At 39.4% G+C, this 27730-nt stretch overlaps 1 protein-coding gene across 1 annotated transcript in view; it reads right to left on the reverse strand.

Annotated features, from left to right (window-relative positions):
- Positions 1-5033: 5033 nt before the first annotated feature.
- Positions 5034-27730, reverse strand: part of LOC119584222 (metallothionein-1-like) — a 44346-nt gene continuing 21649 nt past the window's right edge. Inside the window, exon 2 of the transcript XR_005229785.1 lies at positions 5034-5120. The gene's annotated coding sequence lies outside the window, so the exon portion shown is untranslated. The remainder of the gene's footprint in view (positions 5121-27730) is intronic.

A 27730-nucleotide genomic window follows, 5' to 3' on the forward strand; every position in this document is an offset into this window, starting at 1 on the left:
TTTTCCAACTGGAAAACCCCTAATTAATCTTTTTTTTTGTATATAAAGTTTTTTTATGGCAATGCGTAACTTAGCCAGGGATTGAATTAATATATAAATGTCCTTTTTTTAAAGTTATAATACAGGCTATAAGAACTTACAATTTCATGTTATACTGGTGAACCTAAAAACTGGTGGTTATTTATATCTTTTCGTAAGGAATCCTAAGCCACGATTAAACAATCAGTAAATTGTAAAAGAATCCAACTAAAAAATTTCATTTTCCCATTTCAATTCGTAATGCAAAAAAAAACATTAAGAATTAGAATGGGTTTTTTGTTTTTAGGAAGGGCCATGAGTAGGAATAATGATTTTCAAAGCCCCGAGAGCGAAGATACGCGGGGAAAAGCTAAGCGAGACGATCCGTTGAGCAGAGCCGGTGAGTTTTGATAGCCGTGGGTGCATTCAGATCTATAAATTTACGGGGGGGGGGGAACACCGTATTCAATATCTTTTGTTATCCGTTTTTCTTTTTCGCTTTTAATAATAAATTATGAATATTTTTCGGGGTTTGGTATTTTTTATAGGCCAAACGCGGCTACCATACATTTAGAGCTTATCACCAGAATTTTTTTTCAGATCATTAGCAATGTGGGTTCGTCCCTCATCAGTCCCCCCGGGTATCTTTTACTTGTAATGGTAGTTCCTACCTTATCAAACGAACTAAATTATATTTTTTTTTTTTTAAATTTTTATTAAAAACATCCCTTTTGGCCTAAAATAATGTATTTTTCCTTAGGGAATATTTAAAAAAATACAGTACATATTTTACACCCCCACACATGTTACCGAGTTGGTCATGTGAATAACACGCATGCCGCACACACACCATACACCATATTTATACACACATTACCATAACGCGTTTTTTTTGTGGTGGTGGGTGTCGTCTATTAATATATTATATTATACCCATAATAACGGTTTTTTGTTATTGTGGGTTTTTGCGGGCCCCCCTATATATATTATATATAATAATATATTATTATATTACTAATAAATAATATACCATAACATATATAAGATTATATTACAATTATGTATAAATCGTTTTGTGTAGCTGGTGCCATATATTATTTATGTAAATGGTTTACATAAAATTTATTATATTACCAATATATAACCCATTTGTTTATTTGTGGTACACACAACAACCATTGCCCGGGTTGTACAAATCTATTTATCTAATATATTATATAATATAGTTATATATATTTATTATAATATATAATATTATTATTAATATATATGTTTTATATGTAATAACACATTACCTAAGTTAATATACCCATATCCATACTGTCAACCAATACCGTAAGCAAGAAACCGGATGCCACTTTTCAACACAAAACCCCGTTTTCCCAAAGCAAAAACTGCCCCCCTTTTCTTTCCTTGGGGCAGGACCAGATGGTCCCCACCGCCCTTTTTCCTTTCTTTTTTGTCCTCTTTCGGGATAAACATCCGCCCTCCGCAGGGAAACCGCCGCATAAAACACACGTCCTTAAGGCAGAGAGGGAAGTAAAGACCACGGCAGAAACGCCCAACCTACCACAGGGGTTCCCAGCTCCACCCACCCTCGTCCCCCCCCTCCCACCACCCCAGAGGCCCCTAATGATTACAACCTTTTCCCAACTTGAATACTATTTCAAAAGCCTCTAGAATCCTTCTATCCCTTTTTTTTTGCCAGAAAATAATAACATTGTGGGGGGTAAAAAAACCAAACATCGACAAGACTTTTCTTAATTTTAGTATCCATAGTTAACGATTATAATTGGAATTAACTTTTAAAAATTAAATCAAAACATACAAACTATAAATTTCTTATTTTTAAAACCTTATACAAAAATCAAACACACTGGCAATATGGACGCGTAGATTTAACACCCGTGGGCGCCCCCCAACAAACGTACACACAGAACCACCATAATAAATACAATATACTACCCATTCACACGAAAATAAAGAAACTTTTTTTAAACAATAGAAAACCCCGACAACGCAACTGTTTCCCCCCCCCTCATGAGGGTTACTAATTTTTTCAAAGAGGCTTTTCGTATACACTACCCATTGCTTTTGGTCCTGTGGCGAAGCCGGTGGGCAACCAACGCCTCCCTCTCGGGGACGAACCCAGGGAAGTTCCCCCCCCCAAACCCTTTTTGTTCCCCGAGAGAAGGCCTGTGAATCTGTCGCCCGTGCTCGGTGTTTTTTTCCCGTCCAAGCCCTTTTGGGGGTTTTCCCCCTCACCCCATAACCTGGTTCCCGTGGGAAAGCCCCTTTTTCCACTGACCCCCATCCAGTCCCCCCATCTTTCTTTATCTCGCCTTCACATCCTGGTGAAATGCGGGGTGCCCTCCCAACTTCACGTGTTTTTTTTTTTTTTTTTGCTTTTACATTCCTGGGTGACGCAAGTGCTCACGTGGGTTTTTGCTAATATTTTCTTGGGTGGGCCCTTTTGCATTGGGCCCTTTTTTTCCCCGGCTTACATCTGAAAATTGGGCAAGCCCCCTTGTGTTTTCAAGAAAACCTTCACACAACCTCCCGACCCCAAATGCACCTACCACCATTGCTACTCCCCACACCCGGACGCTGTTTTTTTTTTGCTGATCTTAACCGAACAGTTACTCCCCTGTCGAAGTGGGGGTCCCCTCACCTGGTCGCCTCCCTTAACCTCTCAGCCATTCGCTTTTACCAACTCCCTCTTTTCTGACCCGGACCATGTCCCCCCTTGTCCTATTTACTTTTCGTGCTCACCAACTCCAACGCATTTGCGCCTAACCACTGGATGGACAAGTCCCCCGCTGAAGAATGTATCCTCACGCACCCTCTAAACGCCCACCACAACCTAAGCCCAATCCTTGCCTTCAACCCAACCTCGCCAAGTCCCCCCCCTTAAAGCGAAACACCTTTGGTTCCATCACAGCGATGAGTTCGCAAGTTTTTTCTACCTACCTACCCAAAACAACACTTCCTCGTCCTATTTTAAACGTAAGTTTTTGTACCTAATGTTATTGCAAATTAAAAAATATTGGCCCCCCTCCCCTATTACCCACCTCGTACCTTGGCATACAGTTGCCTTCTTTTCATTTCCAATACAAACCGCCACCTCCTGAACAACGCCCACACTACCTAACCCTATTACTTAATAAACGTTAATAACTGTTCCCCAACCAATTTTTTTTTTTTTTTTTTTTTTCAACAAACAAACGAACAAACCAACAAACCCCTGAAGATCAAAATCCCCCTAAGTGGACAAACGCACCCTTACTTTCCACAACCTCATTTTTTTCCCCTGCCCCCCTACCCAATCTCTTAAATTGAATGTATTGTGGTTTTTTTTGTTTTATTTTTTTTTTTTCCCCCTGTCTAATTATGCTTCATTTGTTTTTTTTTATTCCTCCCAGATTTGAACAATTAGTATATATCCCATTTTTCTCCTCAGAACAAATGATCACCTTTTCGAAGTTTTGTTTATTTTATTAATTGGTTTTTTATGTTTTTTTTCGGCTTTTTTTTTTGTCCCATCAATATTTATTTTCAATGTTTTTTTTTTTTTTATTTTGTTTTGAAAATTAATGAAAATTATCTATTTTTTTTTTTCCCTCCTAATATGTTTATTCCCCCTCCCTTATTAATTACTTTCATTTACTTTTTTTTTTGCCAGTATTGGGTTTTTATATGATGGGTGTATACCACTATATCGTTTGTGGTTTTTTTTTTTTCTTTATAATTCACTGTATATTTTTTTCTTTCCACCTTTCCATACTTTGGCCCGTGCTACTCTTTGTTTCCCGCCTTCCATTCACATTAAGATTTCCCCCCACCCTGACTTCCCTTCCTTTTTATCCTACCCTACCCTGCTCCCTTCTACTCGGAATTCCCCTCTAAAATTTGCGAAATTTTTTTTTTTACTAAGTTCCCATTCCCCCCCCCATTAACTTTTGGGTTTTGGGGTGAAGCTTGTACTGATGGTAAAAGTGGGGGGTTTCCTCCAGGTTTTTTTTCAAATAATTTTTTTTGCAGACACTAATGCCCTTTATAATAGTATTTATTTTTTAAGCCCCGGCCCCTTTTCAATGGCCCCCCCGTAAATGGAAAGAACCCTGGGGGCGCCGCCCCGCCCGCAATCGAGGAAAATTTAACGCCTTCATCACGATTGAAAAATTGCCCCGAAGACCACGCACTGTTTCGATTAATCCCCGTAAAGTTAATTTTAACGCCCGGTTTTTTTTCCCATGGGCCGTAAACTGGAGGTACCCTGCCCGCCCGCCCGCACCGAAAAATTTCTCCCTCATAACGAAAGTTTGAAAGCCCGCCGAGGAACGCGCACTGCCTATAGAATTTAAAATTTTCAGGCCCACTGCCTAAATGGTGTTCCGAAGCATTAATATTACCTTTGGCCCTATTTGTACCACAAAGATATGGAAATTTCCCCTTTATTTCATTTTTTAATTTTTTTTTTCTCTTCTTCCATTGATGGTACCTTTATTTGAACTGCAACCTAAGTAAATTAAATACCTTACTTGACACACGTTACCCTTCCTTTTGTGTGACAAATTTTGGTTTCTTAAAATTGCTCCTCCCATTTATATTGTCCACTTTTAGTAAAGGTGGGGGGATTGACAACCACATTAATCAATCCCTCCCCTCCCCTTAGCCCCTTTTTTTCACCCTGGCCTTGGTAAACACTTTTTTATATTTCAGCTTCTGATAGACCAATTTTGAACCCCTCCCTCAACTTACCTAAAATGGGGTTTTTGCACTCAATGGGCGGAAAAACCTCGGAATTCACCCAGGAACCCCATTTTGGTAGATACCGGAACAAAACCCTCTACTGGCCATCGTTTTTTCCAGTTGGTTTTGAATGTAGTGGCTATACAATTACATCTTACAACTACACAAGACCATATTCTATAATTGTAGAAACGACACGATTTAAGCGATTATAACTAGACATGCGATTAATACATGGTGAAATCGAGTAAAAGTTGGAAAGAAATACTTACATTTCTCACAGGGTTCACAGCGACAGCTCTTGCACACGCATCCTGTCTTGCAGCCTCCCTCGGCGCACTCGCATTTATCTGCAATGTTGAAACACCTCAATTATTCAGGGGCGGAGGACGCCACAAAACCCTTTCCATTTAGGAAAAGGGGCAGGAGGTAAGGGGGAGGGGAAATATGCGTGTTAAGAAAGGAATGTAGAAAGAGGGTGGAAGAGTCCAGAGAATATGGAAAGAGCGAGAGGGAGTAAACATGGTGATTAAGGAAAGGATGGATTGAAGCAAGGAAGAAAGAGGGGAGGAAACATGTAAAACCATTTTATGGCTCAACCTTTAATGATAAAAAGGCCAATTCTTACACTACTGGAAGGCCTATTGTTATCTTTTCGTAAGAGATCGGACATTGCAGAGACAGCACAGGTCACACGCAAATACGCACATGCAGACTCGCGCTCGCCCTCATACTCATGCCACAGCAAACTGGACTCGTCAGTACCTAAGAGTTAATTGAACTAATTGGGAAAAGACGGCTATCAAGTTACGTGCAACAAGTTGCCCAAAACAAGCTAAAACTAATCTGCAATAAAGGCTTGCGATAAAGTAATGGGCCGTGTGATTAAGAGATCAGTCATGAAGAAAAGCGATCAAGTTTATCATACGCTGAAAAAGTGAAGAGGCACCTTCCACATTATGATTAAAGTATAACAGGATCGCTTGCTGGAAAGACTATCATCAAGATATCAGCGATATACAAGGGCGTCGTTTTTAACCCCCCCCCCCCCTGAATATAGTACCGAGGTATAAGGGCATCTTTTCAAGCCGGGGAATATACCCGTCCCCCCCCCATATCTAATTTTTGGTTATGCCGGAAAATTGTGCAAAGCTAAAAATCTAGGCAAGAATTCATACTAAATTAATAATCTTCGTATTAACAGAAGAGAAATACAACCCCTTAGGTCTGAGGCCTCAAACATGTGGACTAGTTTATTATATCGGGGTTCTAGTAGTTTAGGTTCTGCAAGCGTACACTAGATAAGAAATGATACTGATCAAGAAAGGAGAAAGAACAGTGGCATCTACACGTGCCGTACGTTCGGCACAACTACCTGTTCGCGACAACAATAGGCATGATTAAGACTGGAAAGTGAGAAGACCGACACGGATAAAAAAAAATGCCCACTATTACTTTTCAATCTATGCCAGTAGTACGAATAATGATATTACAACACTAAAAAACACTTACCAATGCAGCAGGGACCAGGCATCTTGAGTGAAATTCAATGCGAGTTGAGCACGATCACACGAAATGGATGTACTGCTAGTTGAGCTTCTGTGTCGGACACCACGTGTACAATGTTTATATTGACGTAAGACAGCCAGCTGCGTGCCGTGTGCAGGGGCCTCACCGTTGCCAGTTAAGCTTTTAACGATTGAACTGAAACTAATCTTTTATATATTTATGCATGCGTAACATAGCTAGGGATGATTTTATATCATGTCTTTTTAAGTATAATACAGGACAGGCGATAAGATATGTATGTATACTGTATACTGTGACCTAAACTGTGTATTATATCATTTTGGTAAAAATCCTTAAAGAAGCGATAAACAATCAGTAATGTCAAACCAAATCTAACTATAAAATCATTCATTCAATCGTATGCAAAAAATATTAAGAAATTAGAATACTTTAGAGGCCATGAGTGAAAAATGATTTCAAACCGAGAGCGAGAGCGCGGGAGCGAGCGAGAGCGAGCCGTGCACAGAGCAAGAGTTTGAGAGCCGTGTGCATTCAGATCTATAGAATACGGGGCGTATTCAATTATCTTTTATCCGTTATTTTTTCGCTTTATAATAAATTATGATATTTGCGGTTATATTCATAGTCAACACGCTATCATACCTTAGAGCTATCCAGATTTCATCATTAGCAGGTGTTCGTCTCATCAGTCTGGGTATCTACTGTATGTAGTCCTACTATCAAACGAACTAAATATATTTAAAATTCTACATCCCTTGCTAAATATATTTCTTAGGGGATATTTAAAAAAAATACAGTACATATACACACACATGTCCGAGTGTCTTTATAATACACACGCATGCGCACACACACATACACATATATATACACACATTCATAAGCGTTTGTGTGTGTGTGCGTCTATATATATATATTATACCATATAAACGGTTGTGTATGTGTGCGTCTATATATATATATATATATATATATATATATATATATATATATACATACATATATATATATATACATATGTATAATCGTTTGTGTATGCGTGTGCATATATATATGTATGTATATATAAATATATATACATATATACATAATAGGTGTTTGTAGTACACACACACATATGCATGTATCTATCTATCTATTATCTATCTATCTATATATATATATATATATATATATATATATATATATGTATATGTATACACACATACATAAGTATATACATATACATACTGTCAATAATACGTAGCAAGACCGGATGCACTTCACACCCCGTCCAAGCAGCTGCCCTTCTCCTTGGGCAGGACGCAGATGTCACCCGGCTTTCTCTTTTCGCTCAGGGATAAACATCCGCCCTCGAAGGGAACCGCCGCATAAAAGGACACGTCCATAAGGCAGAGAGGGAGAGACACGGCAGACAGGGCCAAGCCACACAGGGTCCACCTCCACCCAGAGGGCCAATAATGATTAGCAATTCACTTGATATATTCAGCCTCATTAGATCTTCTATCCCTTTTGCCAGAATAATAATATGGGTAAAAGCAAACATCGACGATACTTCTAATTTAGTAATCATAAGTAACATATAATTGATAACTTTATAAATCAAAACTATACAAAACTATAAATCTATAAACTATACAAAAAATCAACACACTGCAATATTGGCGCGTAGATAACACCCGTGGCGCCCCCAACACCAGACACACAATAAATACAATATAACTACCATTCACACGAAATAAAGAAAATTAAACAGATAAGAACCCGAACACCGCAAATGTCTCATGAGGTTACTATTTCAAAGAGGGCTTCGTATACACTACCAATGCTTTGTCCTGTGGCGAAGCCGGTGGGGCACACGACTCCTCTCGGGGGACGACAGGGGAGTCCCCACCCTTGTCGAGAGGCTGTGATCTGTCGCCGTGCCTCGGTGTTCGCCAAGCCCTTGGGGGTCTCATAGCTGTCAGTGAAAAGCCCCTTTTCACTGACCCATCCAAGTCCATCTCTTGTCTCGCTCACATCTGGTGATGCGGTGCTCCCAACTCACGTGTTGCTTACATCTGGTGACAGCAGTGCTCACGTGTTGCTAATATTCTGGTGGCTTGCAGTGGCCTTTCGCTTACATCTGATGGCAGCTGTGTTCAAGAACCTCACAACGCCGACGCAAATGCACCTACCACCATGCTACTCCCCGACGCCTGTTGCTGATCTACCTACAAGTTACTCCTGTCGAAGTGTCTCCTCGCCTCCCTTAACTCTCAGCCATCGCTACCAACTCCTCTTCTGACCCGGACCATGTCTGTCCTATTACTTCGTGCTCACCACTCACGCATGTGCTACCCTCCTGACGAAGTCGCTGAAGATGTATCCTCGCACTCTACCCTGCCACACTTGCCAATCCAGCTCACCTACCTCACCAAGTCTTAGCGAACCCTTGTCAGCACAGCGATGAAGTCGCAGTTCTACCTACTACCACCAACACTTCCTCGTCACTATTAAAAGTAAGTGTACCTATTAGTGCCAGAGTAAATATTGCCCTCCCTATACCCACCCGTACCTTGCATACAAGTTGCCTTCTTTCAATTTCAAATACACGCCACTCTACGAACGCACACTACTAACTCTATACTTAATAACTTAATAACTGTCAACCATTGTTTTTTTTTCAACACAACAAACGAAACACACACTGAGATCAAATCTAAGTGACACGCACCCTTACTTCACACCTCATTTCCCAGCCCTAACCATCTCGTAATTGATGTATTGTGTTAGTATTTTTCTGTCTATTATCATTTTTATCCTCAGATTGCACAATTTAGTATATATAATTTCTCTCAGAACAAATGATCACCTTCGAGTTTAATTAATTATTGTTATGTTCGGCTGTTCTCATCATATTATTCATGTTTATTTGTTGAATTAATGAGATTATCTATTTTTTTCTCTTATATGTTATTCCTATTAGTAATTACTTCATTACTTTTTGCGTATTGTTATATTCTGTGTATACACTATATCGTTGTGTTCTTTATATCACTGTTTCTTCATACTTGCCGTGCTAATCTGTCGCTCATTCACACGTAGATTTCCATCACCTGACTATCCTCTTATCTACCTACCTGCCCACTCTACTCGGAATTCACTCTAAGATTGCGGATTTTACTAAGTGCCATCCCCATAACTTGGTGAATATGTACTGATGGTAGTGTCTCCAGTTGCAAATAATTTGCAGACACTATGCTTTATATAGGTTTAATTTTAAGCCCGGCTCATTGCCGTAAATGAAAGAACCCTGCGCCCGCCGCATCGAGAATTACGCTCATACGATTGAAGCGCCGAGACGCGCACTGCTAGAATTAAATTCAGGCCCAGCTGCCTATGTGTTCGAAGCATATATACTTGCCTATTTACCACAAAGATATGGAATTCTTATTCATTTAATTTTTCTCTCTTCAATATGATGGTACCTTATTGAACTCGCTAAGTAATTAATACCTTACTTGACACGTTACCCTTCTTGTGACAAATTGTTCTTATGCTCTCATTTATCTTGCAATTTAGTAAGGTGATTGACAAACACATTATCATCCTCCTCCTTAGCCCTTTTTCTGGCCTGGTACACTTATATTCAGCTTCTGAAGACATGACCTCCTCACTACTAATGTTGCACCTCAGTGCGAAACCTCGCCGCACCCGTACCCAGTGACCTCGATACTTCGAGGAACCTGTGGCGCGTCGATGACGAGATAGATTCACCCGAGGTTCGGAGAGAGGATGACAGGGCGAGCAGCCACGAAGATGCGATGTTCTCCACATGCGAGAACGGAGATGACCAACCGAGTTAGTCACCTTGAGGCAAATCTAAGGAGCCTTGAGGGCGAGGCTTGAGTAGGTGGCCGAGCAGTATACGATGTGGAAGGTCATTAACAGACGGAACCGGTGACCTCACCTCGCTCCCCCTTACCTCCAGCAGTTGTTCGTACCTTTCCCCCCAGCTGTCTCACTATTCCTTCCACCACCATTGTTTGGGGGACACTTACTACTTTATACCAAAGATGACCTTAACTACGTCCCAACGCCCAATGTGGTAAGGTCGGCCCTCCCCTCGCCTCAGGCGGGGTCGGCTTACACGTGACGCTCTTCGCTCACGGGGCGCTTTAAACCCCATAGACATCGTCTCTTGTTTCCCTAGTGTTGTAACTCTTAGCAGTAAAGAGTCAAGGCCATATAAACTATAAACTAATCCTGCAACCACTGTACCAGAGTTCTTTATAGACTCTTATAGTATATTCTCACACTATTCTTCTGACCTTAGATAGCATTATGTGTGATCATTGTATGTGGTCAACAAGCAGAATATCATTCATTAATCAAATTAGTTAATCAATTTCTCTCGTTATTAGAGATTTCAAATTGTTTTCAACTGAATGACTTTATGCGTTTTGAACTTATATCTTCATTACGAATATCATACCATTTATTTTTCTTCTCATAGCGCATTTTCTCATCTTGACCAGACTGCACTTTCTCTTTACCTTCCGGTCGGTCAGACATGGAGGCCAAGAGATGACTGCTCGTTTTTTTTCCGTGATTTGGTTGTTGTGCACCATGGGGATGCGTAGCAATCGTTACACATTGCTCATGTGATGACACATTCTATCGTGCTGAGAAATGGAGCTTGTAACAGCGATTTTATATAAATCTATTAATTACAATTATAGCATTTAGGATCTTCCCCATATCACAATGCACTGAATGGCCGATATACGCTGGGTTTGCGTAAAGTGCCTATAGATCTACGTTCTGACATTATTCATATCGATCGTCAACATTCGAGTCAGTGTGACCCCATAGTTACAAAATCCATTAATTAATTAGGACTAGGTGTAACCTTAGAATCATTATTTATTTATAATCACACCTTTCTCCACCCTCTAGAAGTCACCTTGGCCATTTGTTTGGATAAATCCCAAGCGATTTGATCATGACAGATACACCATAGTAATGTTACGGACGCTCCTCAAGATATGCAGAGATGAGCATGTTATTTATAGATTTTTCACAGCTCAGTTTTGGCTTCATTATAGTGCATTTTGGGTATAGAAGCACCCCGTCGATGAAGTCTGCATGCATCTAGATCATGGTTACCTCGGCAGTTCAGACATTTTCTTGCCCCAACAGATTTGCGTGTAAGATAATCTTTTTTTTTTTTTTTTTTTCATGTCACCATTCATTAATCGTACATTCTTGTTGCATGTTGAATTCATTGTGGTCGTTGAATAATTTTGTACTATAAGCATTGCTAATTTATCTCAGTATTTTTATATTGAAGGTTAATATTCGTGTTTGTGATTTATTTCTCTGTGTGAGCTCACTCACACACACACACACACGTCGTCACTCACTCTCTTGAGAATAAAGACACATGAAATCTTTTCATTCAATAGGGTTTGTTGCTGTCGTAGGTTGCAGGTGTAAAGATTCTATGAGGCAGCTCTTTTTCCCAAATTTTGTGAGTCGTGACGATTGACTCGTACAATGATGTACAATTTCTTATTTTCATCCATTTCTTCCCTGCGTGACGACAATTGGTTCAATTAATCTTCTGGATTGCCATTGGTAATTTCCCCTTATCTACTCTCATATCTATCAGAGACAGTTGGTAGTTCAGTCCAGTCACATGCTGGATCGCTACTGATTGTCTCCCTCTCCTGTTTATTTTCTCTTTGTTTTTGTGAAGTAAAACCACAAAAAACGAAAAAAAAGACGAAAATAAAAGTGAAACGGGACATTAAAAACTGCAAATTTATATAAATAACCGGCTATTGGCAATCACACCCCTCTTCTCTGCTGCCTCTCTTTTTCCCTCTTACTATTTTTGTTCCCTTCGTGTAAATCTGGTTTACCGACACGCACCCGAGGAAGGATCCTGCCTGCAAAAATGGTCTTAGGATGCTGTAGGAAGGACGTCCCGGAATATTCGTCAAAGCCTGCGGACCATTGTTCGTCTCAGAGCAGGTAATAACCCCTTTGAGTAGTGGAAGGATGCCGCCTGCCGAAGATGCCCCTGCCGGGATGCCGCCCTGCCCGGGATGCGCCTGTCGAAGGACCAGGAACTCGCCAAGCGCAGGTAACCATTCGCCACAGGAGGATGTGGGAAGGGCCCCGCCTGCTGTACGCCAGAAGCTCTCAGCGCGGTATCAGCCGCCCGAGATGCCAAAGAAGACGCTGCCTGCCCCTTGTAAATAATCGTATCAATAATAGTCGTCATTATGCATGATATATTTGCCAGTCTTTTTTGTTTTTTGGTTAGCTTGCGGGATTGTTTTAAGCTTCAAAACAGCAAGTGTTGTTGTGTACCGCCGTCCTTCCATCAGTTCGTTAATGCTCGTTTTCTTGTGGTTTGCGACGAATCGAAACCTAGCTTTGAGAATTACATCATTGGCTTAGACTTCTTCATATCTTGCGGCGCTCGGAACAAAAGCGGCATCCAGGCAGTAGTGGGAAATAATAATGGAGGAATTGAGTGAGTGAGAGAGAGAGAGGGATAGGGAGAGAGGGGGTGGACGGAGGGAGGGAGAGAGAGAGTGGGGGGGAGAGGGAGAGGAAGAAAGGAGTGTAAGCGGGGAGGGAGGAAGGAGAGAGAGAGGCTAGGAGGGAGGGAAGGGAGATAGATAGATAGAGATAGGGGGGGATAGAGACGCGAAGGTTGAAGGGAGATAACAGGGATAATGATTGACCCATGTAATTAAGAACCATCAACATACTAACCTACGAGACAGTCAGTGGACATGCGGCTCAATTCAATGAAAATTCAGTCTTGTCAAAGAAGTGCACATTCGACTTTTAAAGGTTTCAGAATCGGGGGAAATGAAAGGTTATTCCCTGTAACAAGAGAAGGAACACGAGGAATTCAACTAATCCAATCGCTATTTTGCAAAAAGCTATTACCGCACGATAAGATAATAATCAGAGGATCAGGTAGAAGTCGATTCGCTATGAAAGCCTACCATCGCGTTAGGAAAGTAGCGTGCTAGTAAATGAGATAACTACTTCCCCTGAGGTGGCGCGAACACGGGAAAAAATCCGTGGAATGAAGACTGGGCATGGCGGAGACTCGTTTCATACAAGGATGCAGACAAACACAATGTTTATATATTACATATATACATACATGCAACACACACACACACACACACACCGTACACTACACATATATATACTCTGGGCATTGCCCTTGAAGCGTGCTAAGGATGGCTCATAATGACGTGGTGCTGGAAGTTTACATCCAAAGGGAGAGAAAAACAAGTAAAGAAAGTATTGAGAACGAAAGAAAGATGGCCATATGAAATAGAATAATATATACGCAAAAGGATTCAGGAAGGGGAAAATATTTCCTCGTCTCTGGCAGACTTGTCCTTCGAAAAGTCACGATCAGAAAAAAAAAAAAACACTGGCGTGAGGCAAGAAGGAAAAAAAATTCTTGCAGCGAGTAAACAAATTCAAAAATTTCGCGCTCTTAACAACCAATCACATACGCACAAATGGAGGCAAGGCTCAACACGCGTACAAAAGATAAGTGAAGTCCACTCATGCATGCATGTAATCGCCAGGAGAGACAAAGTCGTCCTACTTTATTAGCAACTTTATGACCAACACCCCTTAAAACGTTGTCCCTCGTATAATTACGACCAAAAAAATTATCATGAATAAACGCGAAATAACCTGTTTAAATTATGAAGAAAAATGTCATCTGTCGCCAGTTCGACGAGAAACACAAAGGTTGTACTAGTGTGGTGGTCGACCCGCGACTCATCGCAGGCGCATGGCTCGGGAGAAGGTACCGTTGCAGTAAAGAACGGCTTGCTATAGTGTTATCTATGCTATTTTCTTTCATAAAAATGAATGCAAAGAAAAAAGGGGAAATAATAGGAAACGACAAGAGAATGACGTAGAAATATGATATTTTCCTTGGTAAGGGATAATCGATGTGGAATGCATGCGGCATTTTTTTTTAGACGTAATACAGCGTATAAATATCAGAGGCTATTTCCTGTTAAGCTTATTACTCTTGAATGTGAATGTTTTTACTCAAGCTCTATAATGACTAGTTATCATCTATGTATGAGGTTATATATATATATATATATATATATATTATATCTATTAATATATCTATCTTATATGCATAGGTCTATGTGTATAGGTATATATATGCATATGTTATATATGTTAGTATATATATGTATAGGTCTGAAGGTATATACATGTATAGGTCTAGGTATATACATGTAGAGGTAGAGTATATGCATGTAATAGGGCATAGGTATGTATACGTGTGTACATGTATAGGTATAGGTATATATACGTGTGTACATGTATAGGTATAGTTATATGTACGTGTGTATTTGTATGGTATATGTACATGTGTACCTGTAGAGGTATATGTACTTGTTCACATGTATATGTATATATCATGTTACATTGTATAATGTATATTTTACGTGTGTTAATGTAATATTATATATACATGTGTACATGTATCTGGTATAATACATGTGACATGTATATGTATATAGACATGTGTACATGTATATGTATATATACATGGTGAACATGTTATATCTATTGTACAAGTACTATATATGTACATGTATGTATTCAGTGGACTTGTATGTATACAAGTGGACGTGTATGTTTACAAGTGGACGTTGTATGTATACACGTGGACGTGTATATACACGTGGACGTGTATTTATACACGTGGACGGTGTATGTATACACGTGTACGTTATGTATACACGTGGGCGTGTATGTATACACGTGGGGCGTGTATTATTACACCGTGGGCGGTGTATGTATCACGTGGACGTGTATGTATACACTGGCGTGGTATGTATACACGTGTACGTGTATGCATATAAGTGGACGTGTATACATTACAAAACGTTGGACTGTATGCATACCGTGGACTGTAATGCATACACGTGGACGTGTTCTGCATACACGTGGATGTGTATGCATACAACGTGACATGTATGCATATACTGACTGTATGCAACATGTGACAATGTAATGCATACAAGTGGACTGTATGGCATACAAGTGGACATGTATGGCCTACACGTGGAACATGTATGCATACACAGTGGACATGTATGCATACACGTGGACCAAAAAAATGTATGCATACAATGGACATGTATGCTACGGCGTGGACATGTTACGCATACCGTGTACATGGTATGCATACACGTGGACATGTATGCATACAAGTGGACATGTACCATACAAGTGGACATGTACGTAATACAAGTGGACATTACGTATACAGCTGACGGTACATGTACGTATACAAGCGGACATGTACTATACAAACGGAAATGTATTATACCAGTGGGCATGTAGGTTCGTATACAACGGACATGTACGTATACAAGTGGACATGTATGGATACAAGTGGACATGTACGTATCAAGTGGAACTGTATGATATAGAAGTGTACATGTATATATACAAGTGTAACATGTATATATTCAAGTGGGACATGTACGTATACAAGTGTACATGGTATATATACAAGTGGTACATGTATATATAACAAGTGACATGTATGTATACGTAGAATGTATGTATTCAAGTGTACATGTATGTATACAAGTAGATACTGTATATTACATGTGTTACTTGTATATATTCAGTGTACCTAGATATATACAAGTGTACATGTATATATACAAGGGGACATGTATAATATATATATTATATGTATATATATATATATATATATATATTATATATTTGTACAGTATATATATATGTGTGTGTACATGTATATATCTGTACATGTATATATATATGTGTACATGTATATAGTGTACATGTTATACATAGTGTACATGTAATATATATGTGTACATGTTTATGTGTAACCGCACGTGTCGCTCCAAAGAACCATTTCCTGCAGCGGTATTCCCCGCCACGGTGGAACCGCTCAACGCTTGTGCCCGAGATGACCAGTTTTACTTAGTTCTGTTGCCCAGTGCTCACTCCAGCGCAGATAACCACAACATACCAACACCTCAAAAACCAGCGCGCCCCCACGCCCAAGTTTACCCTAATGAAAGGACAGATCGTCCTCTTGGTTTCCCTTCACGGTGTAGAACTCAATAGAGGGTTGCAAGCAGTTATACCGACTATCACTGCCACTAGTCAGACCATTGTTCAGAGCACTCATCCTTTCAGTCTTTGGGCTAATGATTACCAATATGCTATGCTACACGCAATAAATTTATTTCTGCTCTTTGAACTTCCAATTATACCTCTCTCATAATAAGTGAGCTAGCTAGCCTATGAAGGCGATATATTTTAAGTTCACTCCTGACGGTTTTTCCGAGCCTAGGCGTGTGCGGCCTAGAATTAGTATTACTGCCTATCTTGTCTTTATTTTTCTTCCCGTGTTTATCCCCGCCTAAACTGAAGTTCTATGTAGTGTTTAGATAATTAGCAACTTGCTATTAATAACGAGCAAATAAACAAATCGTTAAATAAACCCTGGTCAGCCACTTTAGAAATGGCTGGCTTCATTAATTGGATCATGATTGTTTGACCGACCCAGTCTAATTTGAGATCAGTAGCTAAGGCTAAATGAGAGTAGGTTCCATCTTTGTTAAACTGCTTTCAACGTCTGGCGCGGCCTCTGTAGATCCAAATGTCCTAGGTCCCTCTATGTATCCAGTAACATTATACATATGTGTAAGATTACGAAGAGGAAACAAGAACCATCAAATTAATTCGTGGTCCTTCGCCTAGAGGTTTACAAATGAACCGGCCCGACCTAGTGGCTCGTGAGGCGTTTACCGAGTACTCACTTATTCCAGGGATTGTACATACGTATCGTATGATCACCAGATATGTGGCGAGATGAATTATATGTAAACCTGAGTATAATCTTTACATGTGCATTATATAGTAATAAGGCAGCAAGTTATATTTGATTAAATAACTTTGAATAATGCCACCTACGAAATGTTTGAATTTGCCGACAAATTTGGAGCTGTTGTCATCGCCATTTACTATTTCCACTACGTTGCCACTTCTAATATTAGAATTTATTTAACTAAGGACGAAATTGGTATGCAAGTCTAAATCATTTGTCCCGCAAAGATTAAAATGTCAAGCAGATGATCCTGTAAAAGAGGGCCCATAAATAATTATCGACCATGAAGCATAGAGGGTGCGTAAGCTAAAACATGCAAGCGCACGCGTGAAATTTCCAAACAATCACGTGTACGGAGACGGTGAGGTGTTACTGTTAGCGATGTCATGTCTACATCTTGGAAGATGGAAACCATATACCGAAGACCTATCGATGTGGCACGAGGCACTCGACCTCACTTGCAAGAAAGTCGAGTCCATAACAAATGGAAGGTACCATCTAGTGTCCGCAAAGAAAAACCCTAAGTAATGCATTCTGATTTTTTTTCCGGTATTTTAAGTTCGTTCTAACAAAGATAGTGAAGTATATGGGAGAAATAACACTAGCTATTATTTTATGGCATTGCCCGTAAACCCGAGAAGTTTCTTAACCTCTAGGATTAGATACCATACCCTCGCTTTCAGTTATTTGAATTCCGTTTTTTTGGAACAAAATTTTAAACGTAACGAAAGGAAACCTTGCTATTCTATTACAAGGATCAATGCTTTCGAGTCTTTAAATGATGCAGTCGTTGCTTTTTCTTTCTTTAAAATTAATAATTCGCTGTACTGTTATTTTTCGGCATACTTACCAGTTTAGCTTTATTTTCTCTCCCCCCCCCCACCTCTTATACACAAGCGGTTATGAAGATTCAAAACAATGGGAAGCACAATTAACAAATTTTGCATAAGCGTACGAACTTTATTATCTAATAATAATATGTATAATTTATGTCTAATATATATTATATTATATATATATATATATATGCAACAGCGTATACAGTACAAGCCCGCCTTTCTTACACAATTAAGCTTAGGAACGGTTACATGTGGAACTTTTCAGTGGCGTTTCCCCCCCCCTCCCAGTATTATCTTGGAGTATTCAGCACTTGCAATGTATTTAGGAAAAAAATTCTAATTTGATTTTTATTTATTTTAATAAAAATAAAAGGGGGGTCTATTTGCATATTAGAAAAAATAGCTCATTAACAGGAATAATTTACGGTCAGGCAATATAACCTAGAGAAGGTAGAGGGTTCTCACAACCTAATACCCGATTAGCAAATTACACGACTGGTCCCCAATCTTTCATAGTCTTCTCCCTCTCCTCCTGATCACTTCCGCGCACGGGAGAGACCGTCATGCAGGGAGCCATGAGAGCTTAGTCTTGGACAACACTTACCTGGCTTGGGGCAAGTCTTGGCACAGTCTCCTTCGAGGGACAAGAACACCCCGTTGTGCCTGTGAAATAGTAAAACAGGATTTAATAACGCCCTTTTCCCGGACTGAAATAGTTTCCATTCGTAAGTGGGTGGAATGGGTAAATCTGAACGTAGTGGCATACAATTACATCATCTTACAAGCTACATAAGAGCACTATTCTAGAATTGTAGAAATGACATGATTCAAGTTAAGAAGCGATTATAATAGACAGGTGAAATTGAGTATCAGATGGAAAAGTGAGATTAAATTAGCTTTATAAAATGATCGGGAGGTAAGGAGCGATTACTTACACCTTTCATGGGCTCGGTCAGCGACAGCTCTTGCACAAGCAACTTTCTTGCCAGCCTCCCTCGGCGCACTCGAATTTATCTTCAATGTTGAAAGGACCTCATATTCAGGTGAGGAGGACGCCACAAGACACTTCTCAATTTAGGAAAAAAAGTGTAGGATGTAATGGGGAGGGGACAAGAATGCGTGTTAAGAAAAGGGATGTAGAAAGAGGTGGAAGGAGAAGATGGAAAGAGCAAAGAGAGTAAACATGCGATTTATTTAAGGAAAAAATGAGCTAAAATAAGGAAGAAAGGGGAGGAGGATGTAAAACCATTATTTTAGTAGCTCAACTTTATTGATTAAGGTTACTGGAAGGCATAGCGTTATCTTTCCGTGAAGAGTCGGATCTTGCGAGAGCCACAAACAAGCACAGGTATCACTCGCAAATACGCACTATGCAGACTCACGCTCTTCCCGTATTTTTACGCCTCTCATGCCACAGAATTAGACTTGTCATACCTTAAAGTTAATCGAATTGGGAAAGACGGCTCTCAGTTTACATGCAACAAGTTCCCAAAACAAAGCGGCTAAACTAGTCCGCAATAAAGGTATGCGAGGAAAGTAAATGGGCAGTGTGTTAAGAGATCCTCTGAAGAGAAGCGATCAAGTTTATCATACGCTGAAAAGTGAAGAGGCACTTCCTCAAATTATGATAAAAGTATACAAAGGATAGGGATACGCTAAAAAATTCTAATCGATAGCTGTAAAGACGACGTTACATATCAACGATGTACAGGGTTTCATTTCGAACACCCTAGATCTACATCCGAGGTATATGGGTGCCCTTTTCTAGCCGTAAAAGGCCCCTTTCCTTGCCAAAAACGCCTGATTTATTTTGCCGAAGAAATTCGTGGAATTTAACAAGCAAGACTAAACCATCCTAAAAAATCTAGGTAAGAGTCATGCTAAATATGAGAGTATTCCTTTCAACCGTATTAATAGCAAGCAATACCCCAAACTTAATGACTAGTGCATTAACATCCGGGGACGTAAAGTGCATGCATGGTTTAATATCGGAAAGGCAGCGTACACTAGACAAGAAATGATACTGATTCAGAACAAGGGCAAGAAACAGTGGCATCTACACGTGCCGTACGTTCGGCACAACTACCTGTTCGCGACAACACTAGGCTTATATAGGACTGGAAAGTGCGAAGACCGACCGGATAAAAAAATTTCAGTCTATGCTAATGTCCGAAAAATGAGATATTACAACACTAAAATTCCTTACCAATGCAGCGGGACCCAGCATCTTAAGAGTGAAATTTAGTGATTGAGCACGATCACACGAAGTGGATGTACTAACTACTTGCTGACCTTCTACGTCAGACACCACGTGTACAATTTTTTATATTGACGTAAGACACCAGCTGCGTGCCGTGTGCAGGGGCGTCCAACCGTTGCCAGTTAAGCTTTTAACGATTGAACTGAAACTAATCTTTTATATATTTATGCGATGCGTAACATAGCCAGGGTGATTTTATATCAGTGTTTTTTAAGTATTATACAGGCCGATAAGACTGTGACCTAAACTGTGTTTTATATCATTTTGGTAAGAATCCTAAAGCAGCGACAAACAGTCCATAATATAAAACGAATCTAACTATATATCCTTCATTCATTTTACGCTTACTTCCCATCGTAATGCAAAAACCAATGCTTTTAGGGAGTCCATGAGTGTGATACTGATTAAAAGCCGAGAGCGAGAGCGCGGAAGCGAGCGAGAGCGAGCCGTGATCAAGGAGAGTTTGAGAGTCCGTGTGCAGGCGTATTCCACTTATTATTAGGCCTTATTTTCCGCTGACAAAAAAAACTGGCTTACGACACTAGAAAAACTGTCGTTAATTTCATTCGCGACAATTTCCGCCGGCCCGTCGCGACAGCAACGTGCTAAAAAAAAGCTCCCTAAAAATCGTGCTTCATTTGACGAATGTGTTTTATTTTTTGGAGTATATTAATTATCAACCACTTTTTATGATATTACAATAGGAAATAAGCAGTATATACAAGTTCTTCGTTGTCCAACATCTGAAAATTACAAATAAAACGATTTTACAACAACTAACCGAATCATTTTGAAAATGCCCAGACCCTAGGCGCCTCCCATCATACGTTTTCCTCGTCTATCGACATCGATTTGGACGTGACACTTCTTTAATATTTTGAATATTTCACCTTTCTTAACTGATATCTATACATTTAAAAAGAATACACGTGCGCACGTACACACGTATACACACATTTATAACCGTTTGTGTATGTATAATATAACCGGTTCTGTATGTGTGCGTCTATATATATATATATATATATATATAATTTATATATAGATAATATATATATATATATATATAAACGTTTTTTTCTCTGTGTGCGTCTATATATATATATAACCGTTTTCTCTGTGTGCTCTATGTATATACAATTACAGTCTATGTATGTATAGTCGTAAAAGTGTATGTGTGCGTTTATATATATATATATATATATATATATATATATATATAGATATATCTATATATATATAATATGTGCATGTAAAATATATATACATATTATAACACAATATGTATTTGTAAGCACCACTCACATATATGTGGGTGTGTGTCTGTATTCTGTATTCTATCTATATTATTATGTATATTGTATGTGTATACACACACATATTATATATACATATGTACAGATATACATACTACACACACATATACATATATGTATCATTATATAATATATTATATATATATATATATATATATACATACAGATATAAATATTCATACATACATACATATATATTATATACTATTGTATATACACACACATGTACACACACACACACACATATATTTATATACCATTTAATTTTATATTTATATTTATGCCTGTTGTGTGGTGTATAATATATGTATATTTATGTATATGTATGCAGACACACATAATATGTGTGTGTGGTGTGTGTGCGTGTGTGTGTGTGTGTAGACATATGTGTAGTTGTTTGTGTCATTGGTATACCCTGTTCAATTAGAAAGAGAAAACGAAAAGACGTCTAAAGACTATTTCGATATAGAATAAAGGTGCAGAGCTATCTGATTTAACGTGTGGACATTGGGGAATTTCAAGCAGATAGCATGAAATCCAGTCAGTACACCACATTTGTACTTTCTCAAAATCGTCATGGAATCATTTGGCGTCGAAGAGAAAGAAAAAAGGGTAAACAGGGAGATAGAAAATATATGTATGAAGCCCTGGCGCAAGCCTGATCTTCGGGGCAAAGCTCAAGCGGAACGCGAAAAGAATTAGACAGACTACTCTGCACCTCTCAGTTGGACCTCTCCTTCCTCTCCTTCCGCTCAGGCTTAGGGCTCTCATTAACCAACCTATGGCCTCTCCAACAATTCACACCTCGCCCTGCCCTTCCCACGCCCTAAACTGCCGTTCACTTCGCCCAAGGAATTGGCACCCACAATCGTCAAACGAAATTCAATTAAAAATCGGTCTTGTTAAAGAAAGTGTCCTATTTGGCCTTTGAGGTTTCAGATAATCAGGTAGAAAAATTGATTCGTATGAAAACCTACTATTCGTTTAGAAAATTAGCGTGACTAGTAGAACCCACACACGATAGTCAGTGGTGAAGCTCCACCCGACAATGATATAACTTTCCCAGAGGTGCGCAAACAACGGGAAATCACGTGGGGTAGTGAAGACGTGCAATGTTATATATATATATATACGATATATATATATATATATATATATATATAGAATATATATATATATACATATTAATATATATATACACATGCACCACACTAGGTCACACACACACACACACACACACACACCACACACACACACAACACAGCACACACACACACCACACACACACACACAACTACACACACAAACATACACACGCATGCCCGACATACCTATATATACTCTGGGTATACACCTGAAGTGTGTTAAGGAATGGCGCGATGAATGACTTGTGCTGAGAGTTTACATCCAAAAAGGAGTCTCAGGTGTTATGCTTAGAAGGGAGATAGAGAATAGAAGAATGGTACTGGAGAGAGAGAGAGAGATGAGAGAGAGAGATGGCCGGTATGCGAAACGCACAAAGTGGATTCAAGAGGGGAAAATATTTCCTCGCCTCTTGGCAGACTTATCTTTGGAAGTCCCCGATCAGAAAAAAAAAAAAATAAATAAAATAAATAAACACTCCACGTGGGGTCAGAAGGAAAAAAATCTTGTCAGCAGTAAACAAAATTCAAATTTTGCGCTCTAAACACCAAATCACACCCCAAATGGAGGCGAGGGCTTAACACGTGTAAAAAGATAAAGTGAGTCCACTCAAGAAGGCAGGTACTCCCTGTGGAGAGACAAAGCGTTTTACTTACTCGCACTTTATGAACAACGCTCTAAGACGGTGTCCTCGGATAGTTACCGACAAAAGGAATAAATGGATTAATGAAATAAAACGCAATAGATACCTGTCTAAAAATTATATGAGAAAATGCTATTCATCTGTGGCCAGTTCGACGAGAAACAAAGGTCGTACTAGTGTCAATTGATGTTCCGCGAACACCGTGACTCATCGCAGGCGCATGGGCTCGCGGAAGGGTCCATGTGCAGTAAAAGAACGGCTGCCACTCATTCCCTTTGCCCTCCACGATAAAATGAAATGGACTAAAAGAAAAGAAAAGGTTAAAAGTAAACGACAAGAGATGACGTATAAACATGATATTTTCCTTCGGTAAGGGTTATCGTGTGGATGTAATGCTTTTTTTTTTTCTTTTTTTTTTTTTTTCCTTTTTCTTTTTTTTCTTTTTTTTTTAGGTGAAAACATCGTATATATCAGAGTGCTATTTCTGTTAAGCTATTACTCTTGAATTATGGATGTTTTTGCTCATGGGTATGCTGATACAGATATCTGTTGTATTGTATGTATGCAATACTGTCATATATATATATATATATATATCTATATATATATATAAGATATATAGTATATATACATATGTATATACATGTTCATATATTAATATATACTAGCCACTTGGCGGGCAAGGCAGCCCAAATCAAGTGCCGGTTCCTAATCCCAGGTTAATAGAAAGGATTGGCGTCTAAAGGGCATCCTGCCATAAAAAATATCTCCCAGAACTGAACCATAGCGACCCGGTATATATGTGTGTGTGGCAAACCCATATATATATATATATATATATATATATATATATATATCTATATATATATTATTATTATATCTATAGGCATTATATGTTAAGCTATTACTCTTGAATATGGTATACCTATTGTATTGTATGTATCTCCCTGTCATATATTATTATAATATATATATATATAATTATATATATTATATATATATATATATAGATATAATATACATGTTACATTACATGGCCTGCATATATATATATATATTATATATATAATTATATATATATATATATATATATATTATATATATATATATATTTGGTGCACTAGCACCACACAAGCACGCTATATATACATATACATATATATATATATATATATATATATATATGTATGTATGCATGCACGTATATGTCATAAATAAATATATATGTATATATATGTATCAAATGTATGTATATATGTATCTAAATGTATGTATGTATCTAAATGTATGTGTCTATATGTATATATACATTTGTATATATATGCATATGTATATATATGTATATATATGTACATATATGTATATATATGTATATATATATATATATATATATATATATATGTATATACGTATATATTTGTATAGGTATATATATATATATATATATATATATATATATATATATATATATATATGTATGTATAGGTATATGTATATGTATATATATATATGTATAAATATATGTATATATGTACATGTATATATATATATATATATATATATATATATATATATATATATATATATATATATATATATATATGTCTGTGTGTGTGTGTGTGTGTGTGTGTGTGGGTGTTGTTGCATGTTATAAAGTATATTTACATGTTATAAAATATTATATATATATATATATATATATATATATATATTTATATTGTTACGCCGCAATATTATGTCTCTCTGCCCCCAACACAAGGCAGGTAGGCAAAAAAAAATGTGTTATACAGGGTCTGAACACTGAACAGCTCCAAAGGCACCGAGCACCACACGTCCCGAAACCACAAGGGGAAACGCCAAGTGGCGAGGCAGGGCACGAAATAAACCCGAACATCTTTCCCTTTATTTACACAGTTATTACCCGTACACTTTTCTATGGCAAAATACGGGGGAAAAACTAGCTGTCACACGCCGATACGCTTTAACAGGGAAACAAAAAATATCAGCACAAGGCCAAACACGAGGTCTCCGGAGAGCACCCCACTCGCCCTCCCCCTTGGTTGTTCCCCCTTTCCTCCGCTCACAGCCAGCTGCGTCATGTTTCCCCGGGCCCCTTTCATGTTAAACATGCCCAGGTCATCCTTTTCTGTTAACACATGTTTCGCACAGAGAAAAACCCACTGGCGTAGCACTATCCCCCCTATAAACAGAGACCCGTCTGCTCTGCATACCTAAACCCTGAAAAAAAACTACAGAAAATTTAAAAAAAAAATTAGTCCTCGGGAACAAAAAAATCTCTTTCAAACAAAGTAACCGGAATTGAAATCAGTTCTCAGAAACACAAAATCTTTCATCCACAGGTTTTTTTCTTCTTCGCTGGGTCTTTCTGAGGAGTGTGGCGGCGGTAGACTTGGCAGTGGCCCCAGAGTGGTATCTCCTGCCCAAGAACCTGGCTAAATTGGTACCACTGATGTCTGTTGAAAATCGCCTCACTTCCAAATGCTCGTCTCATTCGTCAGCGTTGCCACGCCCTCATCGCCGCTACTGGGGCTAACGTCATCTTCTCTGTCTTTTGCTCCGTCAAATTAGGGCGTGCGTGGCCAAGTCCTGAGGAAGTCAGGCAAGGCCCACCCCAAACCCAACTCCTCGCTCCCCGACGACTCTTCTGGGACGCTCCACTTCCTCACAAGGGGGCCCAGCTTTGCACAGCTGGACCTTCAGGTCCTAATTGGAGAAGTTAGCAAACCAACATGTAAAATAACCCCCCCCTGGTCAACGAGGCTCCCCAACCGTTACGCATCAGCCATCTCAGGTTTTTGAATGGGCTCCATGAGGCCCTACTTCCATGCATCACTCTTGCAGTCGACACCGGATTCTAGACTCTGTCCTGGGGCAAGGTGCAGTCGTTCAGCTGTAACTACCTCTGCAAAAAGCCAACCTCTGGAAGCAAAGGCACATCTTCACCATGCACCCTCACCAGCTTCATCCAAGTCGAACACCCTTACTCTGCGTAGGTAGTCAAGGCCCAGCAAGCAGGCTCGCCCAAATTTTCGGCCAAAATACACCGGCACCGCTGCACCTTTCTGCCACGCAATTTACGACTCCACTGGCCCTTGGCTGCACACATACCCGTGACACCACACGTCTCTGGGGTGCGTCTGGAGGTCGCATAGTGGCCAACATATCAGCCCACTAGGGTTCTTCTCAGCCCCAGTGTCCACTGCAGGCGGCATGGCTTCCCATCTACTGACCCTCCACTGCATCGTCTGGTTCGATGCAGCTTACCAAGTCGGGGCCCGGGAAACCGAGGACGGCTGGTTTCGGCCCCTTCTTCCAGCCTGTCCGAGTTTTCCTCCTGTACCACTTTCTTAGCTTTGGACATGCACTCGGATGGTGACCATACTGCCACATTCTTGCAGCACTGCTGGAAGGCATAGAATCCTCCGTTTTTCTTGGGCGTGGTTTCGGATCCAATTCGACACCATTTGTTACGCCGTCTCCTGCCACCAACACAAGGCAGGCTAGGCAGACGCGTGTTATCCACAGGGTCGTGAACACTGAACAGCTCCAAGAGGCACCGAGCACCACAGCGTCCCAGAACACCACAGGGAAACGCCAAGTGGTGAGGCAGGGCACAAAATAAAACAAGCAGATGACAGTCTTTCCTTTATTTACCCCAAGTTTTTTTACCCTACACTTTCTATAGGCACAATCAGGGGGAAACCAGCATGTCACACTGCACGATACAGCTTTTAACAGGGCAAAACAAAAATCATCACAGGCACACACGGTCTTCACAGAGCAGCACCCCACTCCGTCTCCCCTTGGGTTGTTCCTCCGCCCTTCGCTCACAGCCGCTGCGTCATGTTTGCCAGGTCCCTATGTTACCCCATGCCAGGGCATCCTTTTCATGTTTAACACATGTTTCGCACAGAGACAAGACCCTGGCGTAGCAATATATATACAATATTTAAGGTTGTGTGTGGCATGTATATATTATTATATAATATATAATATTTATGTGTGGTGTGTGTGGTGTTTGGTGTGTGTGGTGTTGTGTGTGTGTGTGTGTGGTACATGTATATATTCTATACATGTACATAATGATAATCATATACATTATTTTACATATAATAAATACATGTACACACAAAACACACACAACCACAACAACAAACCCAAACACATATTATATTATATATAATTTTATACATTAACAGCACACACACCCAAAACCACAAAATATGCTACCCCAGTTTTCCTCAACATGTTTAAATGAAAGATACC

This window comes from Penaeus monodon, chromosome 18 (genome assembly GCF_015228065.2).
Source record: "Penaeus monodon isolate SGIC_2016 chromosome 18, NSTDA_Pmon_1, whole genome shotgun sequence".
NCBI classification, from domain to species: domain Eukaryota; kingdom Metazoa; phylum Arthropoda; class Malacostraca; order Decapoda; family Penaeidae; genus Penaeus; species Penaeus monodon.